A 16414-nucleotide genomic window follows, 5' to 3' on the forward strand; every position below is an offset into this window, starting at 1 on the left:
TTGTGAGTGTGATGGGAAGAGTGTGAGAAAGACTTCTCTGAAGTTTTAAAGTTCCCAATATTCGTTTTCTTTTGTTCTTTTTCTGCTTTTATAAATCATATTATTTCTTTCCCATAGTAACAATGTGTTGCTTTGCGGATCTATTTGGTGTTGGAGTGTAGGCATTTCATCACTTAAAGATCTCTGAACATGAGCTGTGAGTCATAATAGTACTTACCTTGATTTTCATTTTTCCTGGTGTATAAGGGTAATGAAAATGTTGGAGCAACCCAGTAAGGTTTTATCCAGAGTTACAGTTACCTGCCAAGCCAAAATTTGTTGAATGGTATAATCTAAGTTCAACAGGTGTTCATGAAAAGAGCAATTGTTTTAGGAAAAGTAAGGAGAAAGAAAAGAAAAAATGTTAGTGAGCATGCTATTATGAAAACTGGAACTGAATTATGGGCTGTAAACTATGATATTTTGGAATATTATGGATAATTGGCATCTTCCCTTCACACATCTCAAGGCATCTCTAGTCTAAATTTATGGAAGCAGGTGACTTCCACCCTTTCAATATATTTAGAGATGAGAAGCATGAACTTTTGAATGTTTTTGATGGAGAGGAAAAAAAATCTTACCAGTAATCCCTAAGGAAGATGTAGTTTGCACCTCTGGCATTTATCATTTTTTCAATTAATTATATTGGATGAGTGCTTAATTTTGCCATTTAATATGGTATTGATTATTTCTAGATACTGGACTCAAAAGTTTGATGCTATGCCACAGTGAGCCTTTGCAATCTTTCTCAAGTTAGTGCATAATACTTAAGCCTTTTTGGCTTTTTGTTTAACAGTCCAGTGATAGTGATTATTATTTTGCATTAATATGGTATTTTGATAGCTAACCTTAAGTATTTCACATCAAATGGGACCAGTAGTCCAGGATTTCAGTTTTCTGCAGACTGGTCTAACTGTACCTTTTCATTCTTACCTAGCTCTGAAGATGCACTGAGGTGATTAGAAGTAATAAATACTAAGTAAACTTTATATTTAACAGAAGAGATTGAAACAATAACATTACAAATTGTATTCCTGTATGAAAACAATAAAGGTTAATAATCCCTTTACATCATGTGAAGTAGATAATTATCCCCTTGACATCTCACCATGTATTTTTTTAACTATTTGTTCTTCATGGATGGTTGCGGGATAAAAGGGATATCCATAAAAGCAGGGTTGCACTGCAGCTCACCTCCTCTATTGTTGCTTAACCCAGCTGTGTCTGTGCAAGAGTTTGAGCAGCCATGGTGTCTGTTCCCAAAGCCAGATTAGCTGCAGCACCTGTTGCAGGAGTTGGATTAGCCACAATGTCTGCTGTGGGGGTTGTAATAGTTGCAACGTCTGTTTTGTCATCAGATCCAGAGACCTTCCTTTCCCCTTGAGGATGCTGAATACTGCTGAAGAGGGCTTGGCAGGCATGGGCCAGGCCCCTGCAAGTTGCAGTGATTTGTGTCTCTATGGAATTGCCAGGGTGATGGTATACCTTTTTCAAGCATTTTACCAGTTTTTCAGGATTCTGCACTTGTTCAGGAGTGAAGTTCCAAAATGCTGGAGGTGCCCAGTGTTCCAGGTTTCTGCCCATACTATCTCACACTCACTGCCACTCATAGCTATCCAGCCTCAGGAAAGATCTCTGGGTGATATTCTTAAATAGTTGTTTAACCTTAAACAAAATCTGAAACACATTCAGGAGACTTAACAATAGGATCATGCTTATTTGAGCAACCCAGGGATATTCAAAATTCTCAAGAGCTGTTGGAACTTGTCTTGAAGGAGAAGGGTAAGAGAAAAGGAAAGAGGAAAGGTAATGGAAAAGGGATTCTGAAGAGGAAGTGGAAAGTTGTCTTGCATGTGTTGGTTTCCTGCATAGAAAAGGTAAGAAATTTACTTGTTAATACTTTCCACAAAGTAGTTCCTGAAGTACAAGGATGAATGGCACTGGTGAGTACAAATACCAGATTAGGCTCACGGCTGGTGTAATATAAGTGAATGTTATATATTTAACATACAAAGTGATACAACCAAAAACAACCTTAAGCCAGCCCTCAGATGTGATAAACAGCAAGAGAGGGGTAACATAAAATAATCTTGTGAGCAAATAAATAAATTTTGAGAACAAATATATCAACATTGTGACTGCCTACTATTAAAATAAATATATAATGCTTGTAACAAATTATATACAATTTTGCTCTAGCACACTCTGGTCAGATCTATTGTTATCTCAGCCCTTCATGAGCCACACTGGGTGCCAAAAAGGACTGTTGTGGTTTAACCCAGCAGGCAGCTAAGCACCACACAGCCATTTGCTCACCACAGTGATGGAGGATAGGATTGGAAAAAAAAAAAAAAAGTAAAAACTTGGGGGTTGAAATAAGGACAGTTTAATAGGAAATAAAATAGCAGGAAATAGGGGAAAATAAATAAGTAATAAATAAATAGATAAATAAAAATACATAAAAGAATATACAAGTGATGCACAATGCAATTGTTCACCACTGACTGATGCCCAGCCTGTCCTCAAGCAGTAGCCCCGTGCCCCAGCCAATCCCCCAGTGTTATTGTCCCTCATGACACCACATGCTATGGGACATCCCCTTGGCCAGCTGGGGTCAGCTGTCCTGGCCGTGTCCCCTCCCAGCCTCCTCACTGGTGGAGTAGCACAAGAATCTGGAAAGTTCTTGGCTGTGTATAAGACTGTTTTGCAACAACTGGACATCAGTGTGCTATCAACATATTTTTCCTTCTGAACCCAAAACACAACACCACACCAGCCAGTATGAAGAAAATTAACTCTGTCGCAGCTGAAACAAGGACACCTCTTTTCTTCATATTTTATTATAATTTAGTATTTCTTAAAGAGAGTATTTTGTACCTTCCCTGATATTCATGTTTAGTAATAGACAGTAATGATAACTTTTACCCTTTGGTACCTGATGATACTTTTACCCTTTTAGGTTTTGGTTCAGTCTTATGTAGGGAAAGATGTCATAGTTTCTCTGAAATGGAATTATAGTCATTGATGTGCAAAGGTGTGCTCCAGTAGCGGAAAGGCTGTCAGCATTTGCAACGATCTCTTTGGATTGCATGTTCTACTTCTCTCGAGCTGCATTACCATCTGTTTCACATTCTTTGACTAAATTGGTCCTGTTTTCTTTTTCCATGTTAGAACAGTAAAACATGGTGTTGAAAATATATTTGTTCTCTGATGTCTTACTACTCCTACATAGGTGCACTGATGATGTACAACTGACAACTCATGGGCCAACATGAAAGCAACATGAAAGTCACTATCAGCTTGCTGCTTGTGTTCTAGTGACTTTCATCTCTTCTCTAGGAATGAGAATTTTTTTGGAGCAAAATGACATTCGTTGGTTTCCTAGCTGAATCAAACTGAGATTCTAACATTACCTTATGTGTTACTACTGTTTTAGCTGTGTAAAATACAAAACAAACAAACAAACAACAACAACAACAACAAACACCTGAGAACTGCAGCACATGGAAAAAAAAAAAAAAGTTAATTATAAACAAGTGGTTTTGCATGTACAATGGGTATTCTGCCTTACGTACCTACAGAAATGGCATCCCGATTGATGACTTTGCACTTAATGTACTAAACTACCTTAACAGATCTGTGTATGTGTGTTCTGAGCTAAATTTAAGATTCATTCCCTATTTATATATGGTTTATAAATTTCTTTTATAAACAATAACAATTTTTTAAAATTATTTTTATAAATTGTTATACATATTGCTTTCAGCAATTCATACAGAGTAAACATTTCAATGCTTTAAGACATTCATTTAAGACAAGGCTGCTTGTTCTATTCAAATGTTCTATTCAAATGAAGACCTTTGGTGAATGAATGTCTACATTACCTCATAAAATCATAAAATCACAGAATCGCAGAACAGTTTGGGTTGGAAGAAACCATAAAGACAATCCAATTCCAACCCCCTTGCCACGGACAGGGACACCTCCCACTAGACCAGGTTGCCCAAAGCCCCTTCTAATACTTAAAACACTTCCAGGATGGAGCATACACAACTTCTCTGGAAGACTTGTTCCAGTGCCTCACCACCCATATAGTAAATAATTTCTTCCTTATAACTAAACATACCATCTTTCAGTTTAAAGCCATTACCCCTTGTCCTGTAACTATACTCCCCGACAGAGTCCCTCCTCAGCTTTCCTGTAGCACCCTTTAGGCACTGGAAGGCTGCTATAAGGTCTCCCCAGAGCCTTCTCTTCTCCAGGCTGAACAACCCCAACTTCCTCAGCCTGTCTTCACAGGAGAGGTGCTCCAGCCCCTTAGTCATCTTCATTGCCCTCCTCTGGACCCATTCTAACAGGTCCATTGTGGCGTAATGACCACACGGACACCAGAGTAAGTTTAGGGATCAATAACTTCAACAACGTTATTTAGGACAGGCTCCCTTCTTATACCGTTAGCTCTACAAGCGATACTTTCCCAATAGCTATTCATTGGTTAACAACTTTGCCCAGCAACAGTGAACATTTAGCCACTTCCATATCTTAATGGTTGGAGAACAAGCAGTTTAAGACAGAAAGGTATCTTGTGAATCATCACTTCTTTGTTCCTTCTAACTTGTTTACATTCCTCATGGCTTCATCGTTATGAGTCCGATGTTATCACCAACCATGAAGCTTGTTGACCCCCATGGCGATACTCCCACAGTCCATGTCTTTCTTCTGCTGGGGTCCCCAGAGCTGAACACAGCACTCCCAAGTGGGACCTTATGAGAACAGAGCAGAGGGGGAAAATCCCCTCCCTTGCCCTGCTGACCACACTGCTTTTGGTGCAGCCCAGGATACAGTTGGCTTTCTGGACTGCAAGCACACATTGTTTTCCCTGGTTGCTCTTGCTTCTTCCTTTTGAAATGAAATGCCATTTTGGATGCCTTTTTTACAGTGTTCTCCCACAGACACAATCAATCACAAATGTTTGCTTAGTTTTCTTTTAAAAAGAACAGTGTGATGTCAAGTTTGTTGTGGCAGTTTTCTCTTGGGGACACAAAACTCATTTTTACTCCCCTTTGCTCCCATTTGGGAGCAACTCCCAACTTGGCCATTGCTTGAAAATCCCCCCCACGGAGTTTCGGCACACATCACTGATTCCTCCTTCTGCAGTGCAAAGATATCAGGGAGCAAAAAACCACACGTACCTTCTTGTTGTACCTATATTAAATTGTGTCTCATTTGATGCATGCATCCTTCCATTTTAGACTATGCTACTCACAAGCATAAACCCAAGAGCTGCCAGGATCACCTGTTAGCAGGTAAAAACAACATCTAAAGTATAACATTCCAGTCAGGGGCTCTGAAGGCATGCCATACTTGGCTTCACTTGCCCAGCTTGCAAGAAGCACATACTGTGCCCAGGACAGGTCTGGGGAGGAAGGAAAGGCACCAGGTGCTTTTTGAGAAGGGCATTCTGGCACTGGCAACAGGCCTGGACTGCCAAAGCAACCCCCGCACCAGGGAGCACCATCTGGCAGGGCTCTCCTTCCAGATGACAGAAGGTCCAGAAGACCTTCCTATGGAGGCTCCAGGCCCAAGCTTTCCACAGCTCATCTCCGCTTCATCTCAGTTATGACAGTGCTCCCACAAGGGCCTCACATGTGGGGGGAAGATCAATGGTCATTGTACAGCTACTCATGGTAGGGGCTCTGCAAAGGCAGAATAGACTCTCCTTAAGCACTACTGCAAGGACAGGAGAAGTAGAGGAAGGAGAAATAAATGAGACATGTTTGTTTTGTCCTAGTGTAAAAGCAGATTTTCACTGTGTACACTTAGGTGACGACATCATGGTGCAGAATCATTGCTTCAGGTCTAAGTTCATCGCCTCAGTTAACTTGTTGGACAGCTTTCCTTCAGCCTCAGTATTTCATTAACCTTCCTGGTGTTATTCTTTCCTGATCGCTCATTATAGGGATTGTTGTGCAGATTGTTAACATTCTGCCTTTCCAAGTAGAAAATATTATGTGAACTCCCTGCACTTGGTAATAGGAACAGCATGATAATGTTAATTGTAGCAAAGACATTTGTGAAGCATTTATTAACAACCTTCTTTGCATGTGTTGGCTTTTCAGTCAATACTGTATTACAGACATATCTGTTTTTAATATGGTGTTTTGACTTGAAGTTAAGGGATGATGTTTGGTTATTCCTACTTAAAACATACAGTCAACGCGTCATATAATTTTTTCAATATATTTTACAACATTTTTCAATTATATTATCTGAAAATTTGCTTTTATTTAGCCAGCTTAGTTTACATAGAGTAGGACACTGTTAGGTAGAGGGAAGTTTGATGGTTAAGCTTTAAACATCAACAAGATGTTTAAACAAGAACTTGATGTGCACTTTAAATCGTACTAATTTAAGAAAGATTTTGTGTGTGTGTGTGTAACAGGACTGTGCAGGACTGTATCCACAGTCTGTGTAGACAGTCTACAGTCTGAAATAAGTCTGTGGACTTATTTGTCCTAAACTGCTTCACAGAAGAGTGTGTGATCCCTGCTTCCCCCAAGTTCCCCCAAGTCCTAGGCAAAAAAAAAAAAAAAAAAAAAAGTGGTATGTCTAAGTTTTTTCCTTAGAGCAGACAACTTTAATTGCTTTATCCATCAGCTTGATTTAAGGGGATATACTTGTTTATAAATAGATGTTGAAGGAGTAACAGTTTTAAATTAAAAGAGAGTAGATTTAGAATAGATATAAGGAAGAAATTCTTTACTATGAGAGTTGTTAGAGGGTGGTTACTGGAATGGGCTTCCCAGAGAGGTTGTGGATGCTCCCTTCCAGATGTGTCAGGTCCAATGGGACCTTAAGCATCTTGATCTAGTGGAAGGTATCCCTGCCCATGGCAAGGGGGTTGTGAATGGAATGCAAACCATTCTATGATTCCAGCTTTTTGGTTTTGCTGGGAAGCTGACTTCCATAGTTACTGCAGAAAAAAGTAGCTATGGAACAGTAACCCACAGCTACCAGCAGTAAGGACATGAACCAGACTACATCAGTCGACCAGGCATTATAGAGAACCCATACATGCTTATAGAGAAACTGTACGTTATTCACCCCAAACTTGTCTCATTCAGTTTCTTATGAGTTTGTTTTGCTTTGTGGAGATTCCTTCCCTGAATTAAGCTGGTTCTGGTTCCTTAACTCATTCTTCACTATCCTGCCTGGTGCTATGATGGTCCCAATGTGCCCTTCAGACAGCCATCACTGCCCATCAGCATTGTCTCAGCATGGCTGGTGATGATCTGCGTCAAACATTCCTTGGCTGGCATATTATGAGATAGTGGGACTGGGTCTCCTCAGCACCTGAAAGGGCAAATAACGTTCTTGAAACAAACTGCTTTCCTCTCACTGCTGGGCTCCTGATGACCTGATGCCAAGTCATAGAGTAAGCACGTGGCCTTTCCTCAACTGCTGCAGGAGCACAGTGCTTGGGCTCACAGCAGAGCTCTAAATATAGAACTAAATACACTAAAAAGTGCATGTATTTTTATTCAAAATTATTGTGTTATATAACTTGGTAATCTCCTCTCTGTTCAGTTTCCCATATCTTACTTGATGGTTCTATTACCATTTGATGAATTCACGTAACAATCCAACCCAATATCCCTTCACAATTTATTACTCAGTAATTCATCTACCTCTTCTTTTCTTAGGAATAGAAAGGATATTAAATTGCTACTTACCTTCTGTTCTACTATTGGAAAGTATTTTCTCGCAAATATCAATCTTTTCATGGGAAGGGAGGTAGGTAAAGGGATCTTAGGGATCTTTTTGGATTGTGTTTTTGTTTATGACCTACTCACAACACGATGAAGGTACTGGGAAATTTCTAAATGAGATATAGTTGGAAGACGCCATTGCTACATTGGAGAACATCCATGCTCTTCAGGTAGAAGTGAATGGTGATTGAGGTAAATGTGGTAAATGGAATAAGAACAGGAAGAAACTGGCTAGTATAGAATATGAAGTTTTTGAAGCTGGAGTACAAAGCAGAGATGATGTTCAGCAAATCTAGATGTGAGTAACCCAGGAGTAAAGACACTGTGAGACATGGTCCCCAAGGTCACTCCTAGTTCAACATTTACTGAGAGTCTCAGAAAGGTAAGTGTGAAGACAGATGCTCTTAGCTGAAAGACAGAGGGTTTGAAGGACTGTCTTTCTGAGGCTTTGTAGAGGAGAGGTAAAGAGGCAAATCTTTGAAATACATTTGTAAGTAGGAGAAGCATTGCCTTGATCAAGGCAATTGCCTTTAGCAGCATTAGGCTGCTAAACTCAGGCATGGTAGGTGCCCAGCATATAAAAACTGCCTAAGATTTTTTAATTTTAAGTTAAACTACTCAATGTTAATAAGCCTTTTTGCAGGAACGGAGAATAATTTTATAACATTCAGATTGTGTTCCTTTACTGCAGCAATGCAAAAGTGACATATGACAAGGGCTTTGTTATTGAGACTTTATCCATTAAAAGCTCTGAATAACCACTTGCCAAAATGCGCCAGGGTCACTCACCAAGAAGTGTTTCTTTTCTTCAACCTTAAGGCCTCATTGCCTAGGCATAAGAGTATTTATAAGTAATGCTTGCAATTGCTGCTTTTGGAATAGAACAAAGGCATCAAAAATTTGTCCACAAAGTCCCTGAAAGAGGTGTTAAATTCCATCATAAAGTGATTATCCTACACTCAACAGAATTCTTTTTTTCTTGTTTTTTTCTTTTTCCTTTCCTTTCCTTTCCTTTCCTTTCCTTTCCTTTCCTTTCTGCTCCTTTCCTTTCCTTTCCTTTCCTTTCCTTTTCCTTTCCTTCCTTTCCTTTCCTTTCCTTTCCTTCCTTTCCTTTCCTTTCCTTTCCTTTCCTTTCCTTTTCCTTTCCTTTCCTTCCTTTCCTTTCCTTCCTTTCCTTTCCTTTCCTTTTTTTTTTCTTTTTTCTCTTTTCTTTTCTTTTCTTTTCTTTTCTTTTCTTTTCTTTTCTTTTCTTTTCTTTTCTTTTCTTTTCTCTTTTCTTTTCTTTTCTTTTCTTTTCTTTTCTTTTCTTTTCTTTTCTCTTTTCTTTTCTTTTCTTTTCTTTCTTTTCTTTCTTTTCTTTTCTTTTCTTTTCTTTTCTTTTCTTTTCTTTTCTTTTCTTTTCTTTTCTTTTTTCTTTTCCTTTCCTTCCTTTCCTTTCCTTTCCTTTCCTTTCCTTTCCTTCTTTCCTTTCCTTTCCTTTCCTTTACGCTCCTTTCCTTTACGCTCCTTTCCTTCCTTTCCTTTCCTTTCCTTTCCTTCCTTTCCTTTCCTTTCCTTTACGCTCCTTTCCTTTACGCTCCTTTCCTTCCTTTCCTCTCCTTTCCTTTTCCTTTCCTTTTCCTTTCCTTTCCTTTCCTTTCCTTTCCTTTCCTTTCCTTCCTTTCCTTTCCTTTCCTTTCCTTTCCTTCCTTTCCTTTCCTTTCCTTTCCTTTCCTTTCCTTTCCTTCCTTTCCTTTCCTTTCCTTTCCTTCTCCTTTCCTTTCCTTTCCTTTCCTTTCCTTTCCTTTCCTTTCCTTTCCTTTTTTTTTTCCTTTTTTCTTTTTTTCTTTTTCTTTTTCTTTTTCTTTTCTTTTCTTTTTTCTTTTCTTTTCTTTTCTTTTCTTTTCTTTTCTTTTCTTTTCTTTTCTTTTCTTTTCTTTTCTTTTCTTTTCTTTTCTTTTCTTTTCTTTTCTTTTCTTTTCTTTTCTTTTTCTTTTCTTTTCTTTTCTTTTCTTCTTTTCTTCTCCTTGAAGGAGAAGAAGCACTAGGTGTCTGCTCTGTAGAACATTACTTTCCTTGTTTCTTTGGAAGAATTAATGCAGTCCTGTTTGTCATTGTTGATTAATGCATATTTTAAGAAGGTGGTTTTTTGTTATTATTATTTTGTTTTTATTTTCTTTATTTTTGTAAGCATAACTGATACCAAAGAAATAGCTATATTTTTTCAGAAGCATTGGAATTTATCCCATAACTTCTGAGATTGAGAACATCCAATAAAAAGACATATGAGTGTATTGAGAAGTGTGATTCAGTTTCATTAATATCAAATTCATTGTGTCTGTTGTGTTTATTTGTCATTTTCTACTGATAGGCCTTTATGTTGATCAAGTAGTAGTTTCCAAGTGCAAAGCTGCTTGTGTTACTTCTTCCACAGGAAAAATGTAGCCATCTTTCCTATGTTTTTTTCAGCTTCTTTTTTTACGGCCAAAATATAACAGAGTTTAAATTATGAAGGGATCAGAGGTGGTAAAAGCCTGTCCGTCGGTTCAGCTTCTGTGGATATAAACTGGTGGAGAGAATCAAGAAAAAGTTTCATTATATAGAGATTTCTAGCCCGTCCTTAAGTTTTGTAATGTTGTCATAATACAGTAATTATATCCCAGGCACTTGGTATTTTACTCGATCTGGTAAAAGTACCATTACTGAACAGAGGAGCTTAGTGATTTCGGCTAGCTAAAGCTCTTCTGTCAGTTCTCACCATGCAACAGTGAAAGATTTGCGTGCAGCTGCTGCTGAATAAAATACTTGTTTGCTAATAAAACAGAAATATATTGATGAATAAAGAAATATAATACGGTGAATAAAATGTGGCACTGAACAAAATAATGGTGAATGAAATAAAAGTTCAACAGTCCCTTTCTTTTTAGTGGAACTAACAAAACAATTTTTAACTTGTTTTGTGATGCCAACTATTGAGTTTTGAATGTAGAACATTTGTTTCAAAATGATGAGAATGGTTTTGGTCTGGATCCTTTGGGGTTTTCAGTTTTTTTTTGTTTGTTTGTTTTTGTTTTTGTTTTTTGTTTTTCCCTACATGCATCGTTTCTGTATCTTTTCCCAGCAAATCTCCAGGGTTTTACAGTATTTATCTTCAGAGACATAAAGGACCATCATAAACAGATGTTGGAGGAGGGAATTGAGCGTTGCACATCCAAACTCACTTGACACCTGTGTGGTTTCAGACTGATGGTAACTCCCGCTCTCTCTCACTCAGTAATGCTGAGCAACTTTAGTTGGAGTTCTGTGGACTGTCTCCACTGTGAGGTGGTATGTAGTGAAGGCTTTAGATATACTGGACTTTCATCCACTGAGATCTGAACCCAGTTAGCTGAGAGTAGTAACATTTCTGATGTTACTTTTAGTTCTGTGTTCTGTCTTCTAATGCAAAGAACGGCTAGCGATGCCCTATCCCTGTGCTGGCCAGCAATTTGAGCAGGGGGAGTTGTGCCTTCCAACCTGCAAACTCTCTGTACTCTGACAGTTCTCCTCAGCATGTGAAACCCCATTGCAACTCTAGTTCATCTCTCTGCAAGACTAAACAATTTTGATTTGTGAATTTTGCCCCACATGAATAGAAGTGCTCAATAGCCTTTATAAAAACAATGTAGAAACATATTGATCTATATTTAAGAGTTATACCAACTGATTTAAACAGAAATGACAGACACATTGTGCTGATTTATGGCTTGTTTAATACTGCAATTAGCAGTATTTTAAAGTGGCTGTCATCCTGGCAAAGTGAAACAGTCTGACATTATCATAGTGTCCGATCTTGGGCTAGTGGTAAATGCATTTTTTTCTTTCCCTGTCAGGGAATTACCAGCACAGAAACTGAAGATTCAGGGTTTGTATTCATAGACTAATGATTTCCTCCATTAATTGACTAGGAAATCACAGGAATAGGTGACTCTAACTACGTTACTACGTTAAATATTAACAAAAGGAAATATGTGAATTTTTCATTCCATGACTAGTTAGCAGATGAATGAAACACACAGTTTTGGTTCAAATGTACCATTTCTATCTGAAAAAAATACTCACAGGACAAATAAAGTATAACTCTTCCTTGAACTGAGAGCTTTTTTAAGAGAACTTGGTTGTTTCAGAAACAGCACAAAGGCACTGTGTAAAAGTTTATTGGTACAAAAGCTGCATTTCTTCTTGTAAATGTGTTATTTCTGAAATACATTTCCCCCCACTTGAACAGAAGGCTGCTTTCTATTTTTGTCTGAATTATAGTTCAAGAAGGGTTGAAAGAACAATATGGATGGAGTAACACATAAGTGTGAGGGATGCTATCAGGGTCATCCTAGCCCTTGCAGCTAGCCAGGTGATTCAGCAGCCTGGGAGAGGTGATTTGCAATAAGGAATTGACACATTGTTTGTCCAGCTCCTAGAAAAAGTCATGGTATCTCATTCTGTTCCTTGGAGGATGCCTGTAACAAGGCATGGTACAGGCTGCAGCTTCTTACACGTTTCAAGCTTCTACCTGCTGCTGATGTTAGACTGCATGTTCATTTCACACATTAAAAATACAGACATCCCTTAATAAGGGTTCAGCTGGAATACTTTTTACAAAATGCAGTTAAACAGTCTAGGATGTTCTAATAGATGAAAGTAGCTAGTAATAGGTTAGAAATTACCTTATTACCCTGATAGTAATAGGGTAGAAATCCAGAAACATTAACATCCATTTCTTCAATTCTGCCTTTCACATTCCTCTGAGAAAAAAAAAAAATGTATTTTAAAAAACTTTCAAGGCTATCCAAATGCAATGTGTCTGCATGCTGAAGATATATCCTGTCTAAATGTGGGACATGTTTTTAGGAGAACAGTGTTTAATTTTCAGAGAAAATTGATGCATCTGCCTATTTGTTTAAACCTACCAGAATTTTTGGCTTATTTTGCTCTTTTTCAGTTTGTGTTTCTAGACAACTATGAACAGTTTTATAAGAAAAGTTCACTGTGTGCAATGTTCTTCCCCTAAAACGTTTTGGTTTCATTGGTAGCAATGAATGAAAACGAAGTCCAAAGGTAATCTCAATGAATATAGAACATTAAGATCTTAAATGTGCACTATTCTTTAATTCAGACAACTCTTTAGTTGTCATTGTTTCTCTGTTCTTTCTTCATTATAGTTTTAGCCAGGAAACATATTTCCAAATGCATCAAGTAATGGGGAGGATGTTGCCAAACACATGACCATGCATTGTCAGCTAGCTCATCCTTTCTTTTCCCTGTCGTCTTTCTCCTCAACGGGGTTACTATGACTGTTGTTGCTGATGGTTTTGTTATTTTATTTCTGAATCTTGTATCATATGTTTGGGCACACCTGGCTAAAAGTTTCAACACCTGCAAGTTTTCCACATATGAAATTTCATTCTAAAGATAAATGCTGCTTATTGATAATCTATTACTTAACTTTTTCTTTTTAACTTTTTAACTTTTTTTCTTTTTCTTTTTTTTTTTCTTTTTAACTTTTTCTTTTTTAACTTTTTCTTTTTAACTCTGTCTTTGTAAGAAGTTTTGAGACTAAATCCCTGTAACAAATCGTTTCTTGTTGCTAAATTTTTTGTCAAGTTGTGTGTGACTCTACGGCAACTAAAGGTGATGTTGGATGAATATAAAGTTGTGACAGAAAGATGATCTCTGAATGCAGAAACTTAAGACACCTTAGAATTAATCTGAATTGAAAGTAATTTTTCCCCCACCATTATGCAATGTTTGCCAACAGTTTGGCCAACTGGTAGGGAGAGCTCTAGACTAGAAATAATGGGAGAAGTGAGTGATTTCTCAGAAAACATGTAAGGAATTTGGGGCAGGATAGGCAAGCCAAGTTTCTATGCTATGTTTTCAATTAGGATGAGAAGGGTGCTGATAACATGCTGATGTTTTAACTGTTGCAGAGCAGTGCTTACACCAAGCCAAGGACTTTTCAGCTTCTCGCTCTGTCCTGCCAGCAGACAGGCTAGGGTGCAGCAGGAGCTGGGAGGCGACAGACCCACGACAGCTGACCCAAAGTGGCCAAAGGGGTATTCCATACCATCCGACGTCATGCTAAACAATATATAGGGGTGGCTAGCCGGGGTTGGGGGCCGGCTGCTCGGGGATAGGCTGGGCATCGGTCAACGGGTGGTGAGCAATTGCATTGTGCATCACTTGCGTTGTACACATTAATATTAGTAGTACTATTATTATTATTATTATTATTATTATTATTATTATTATTATTATTATTTTCCTGTCTTAATAAACTGTCTTTATCTCAACTCACAGGCTTCACCTTCCCGTTTCTCTCCCCCATCCCAGAGAGGGAGGGGGGAGGGTGAGTGAATGGCTGTGTGGTGTTTAGCTGCCGACCGGATTAAACCACAACAGTGGGGATGGGGGTTTATTGAGTCATTCATTTCTTTAAAGGTAGTTATTTGATGTTGCTTGTTCCTTCAAATATTAAGACAAGTACCAGGACAGTGGTGGATTATTAGGAAAAGGGGGGTGTCTAGTGGAGGACATTATACACAGGTATTTACATCTCTTCAGGACAAAAAAAAATGTCTGAGGAGATGCTTCTGTGGCTGGTGAGGAGCTGCACTTCTCACAGCATGGTGTGGTACCTGTCACTGCACAGGCACTGCTTCTGCAGGGCTGGGGTGGGTACTGCCAGCATGTGTAGATCGGGAGCATGATCTCCCTGAGCATGGAGCGAAGACTAAAACTCTAAGACAGACAGTAGGGAGATGAAAAACTAACTTTCTTCTAGAGGGGTGATTTCAAATTAGACAATTAGATGTTCCTAATTAGACTGAAGACAGATTTCAACATATTTAACCTGAGAGTTTTGCAGAGGGCTTTAATCTTGTATTTATAGGATGTCATAAGTCCTAGCAGGCATCTGTAAAGGAATGAATTTTAGTGACATTATTCAACAGCCAAATCAGTGGTGAACATGTTGCTTCAGCTTTAACCAGACCTCAGCACAAAATAACTCGGTTGGTTGTGAGTTCAAAGAGACAGGGTATAATCACTTACAGCACAATGAGTAAGCGCCCAATACTAGAGGAGCCTTTTTAATTTTTTTTTTTTTTTCTGTGGTTTAAAAGTCTGAAAGCTAAGGGTGATGCAAAAATAACTGTTGGTATGGAGGAAATCCCTCTTTTTTGTTCTTTTCTATTGATTTTTTTTTTTTTGGGTGGGGGGGGAGAGGGGCTTTTAAGGCAATTGTTCTGCAAAATTTATATGCAGAACCTAACTGATAAAATCTGGAGTGAGTAAAAAAGGGTAATTAAAATGCAAATGTTTTGCTCCTTCTGTCAGATGTAACGAAAGTTGTAAATCACCCATAACATTCAGATGTGAAGCATTGATTTTCTGATGTAGAAGTTTCAAATGTTTACACCATAATTACCGCTTAAGAGGAAGGTTAGAGAAAAACAATCATAGAATCATAGAATATCCCGAGTTGGAAGGGACCCATAAGGATCATCAAGTCCAACTCCTGGCACCGCAAAGGTCTACCCAAAAGTTTAGACCATGTGACTAAGTGCACAGTCCAATCGCTTCTTAAATTCAGACAGGCTTGGTGCAGTGACTACTTCACTGGGGAGCCTGTTCCAGTGTGTGACCACCATCTCAGTGAAGAACCTCTTCCTGATGTCCAGCCTAAACTTCCCCTACCTCAGCTTAACACCGTTCCCGCAGGTTCTATCACTGGTGTTTACGGAGAATAGGTCAGCGCCTGCCTCTCCACTCCCCCTCGCGAGGAAGTTGTAGACCGCGATGAGGTCCCCCCTCAGCCTCCTCTTCTCCAGGCTGAACAGGCCCAGTGACCTCAGCCGCTCCTCATACGTCTTTCCCTCTAGTCCCTTCACCATCTTCGTCACCCTCCTCTGGACACTCTCCAACAGTTTTACATCCTTTTTATACTGTGGTGCCCAGAACTGCACACAGTACTCGAGGTGAGGCCACACCAGCGCGGAGTAGAGCGGGACAATCGCTTCCCTCGACCGACTAGCAATGCCGTGCTTGATGCACCCCAGGATACGGTTGGCCCTCCTGGCTGCCAGGGCACACTGCTGGCTCATATTCAGCTTGCTGTCAACCACAACCCCCAGATCCCTCTCTGCGGGGCTGCTCTCCAGCGTCTTGTCGTCCAGACTGTACGTATAGCCAGGGTTGCCCCGTCCCAGGTGCAGGACCCGGCACTTGCTTTTGTTAAACTTCATGTGGTTGGTGATCTCCCAGCTCTCCAATCTGTCCAGATCTCTCTGCAAGGCCTTTCCACCCTCACCCGAGTCCACAACTCCTCCAAGTTTGGTGTCGTCGGCAAATTTGCTCAAAACACCTTCTAGTCCTACATCCAAATCATTTATGAAAACATTGAAGAGGACCGGCCCTAAAATGGAGCCTTGACGGACCCCACTGGTGACCATCCGCCAGACAGATGTGGCCCCATTTACCACAACCCTTTGAGCCCTGCCCATCAGCCAATTACTCACCCATCGTATGATGTTTTTGTTAAGTTGTATGCTGGACATTTTGTCCAGTAGGGTCCTATGGGAAACCGTGTC

Source organism: Cygnus olor, chromosome Z, assembly GCF_009769625.2.
Source record: "Cygnus olor isolate bCygOlo1 chromosome Z, bCygOlo1.pri.v2, whole genome shotgun sequence".
NCBI lineage: Eukaryota > Metazoa > Chordata > Aves > Anseriformes > Anatidae > Cygnus > Cygnus olor.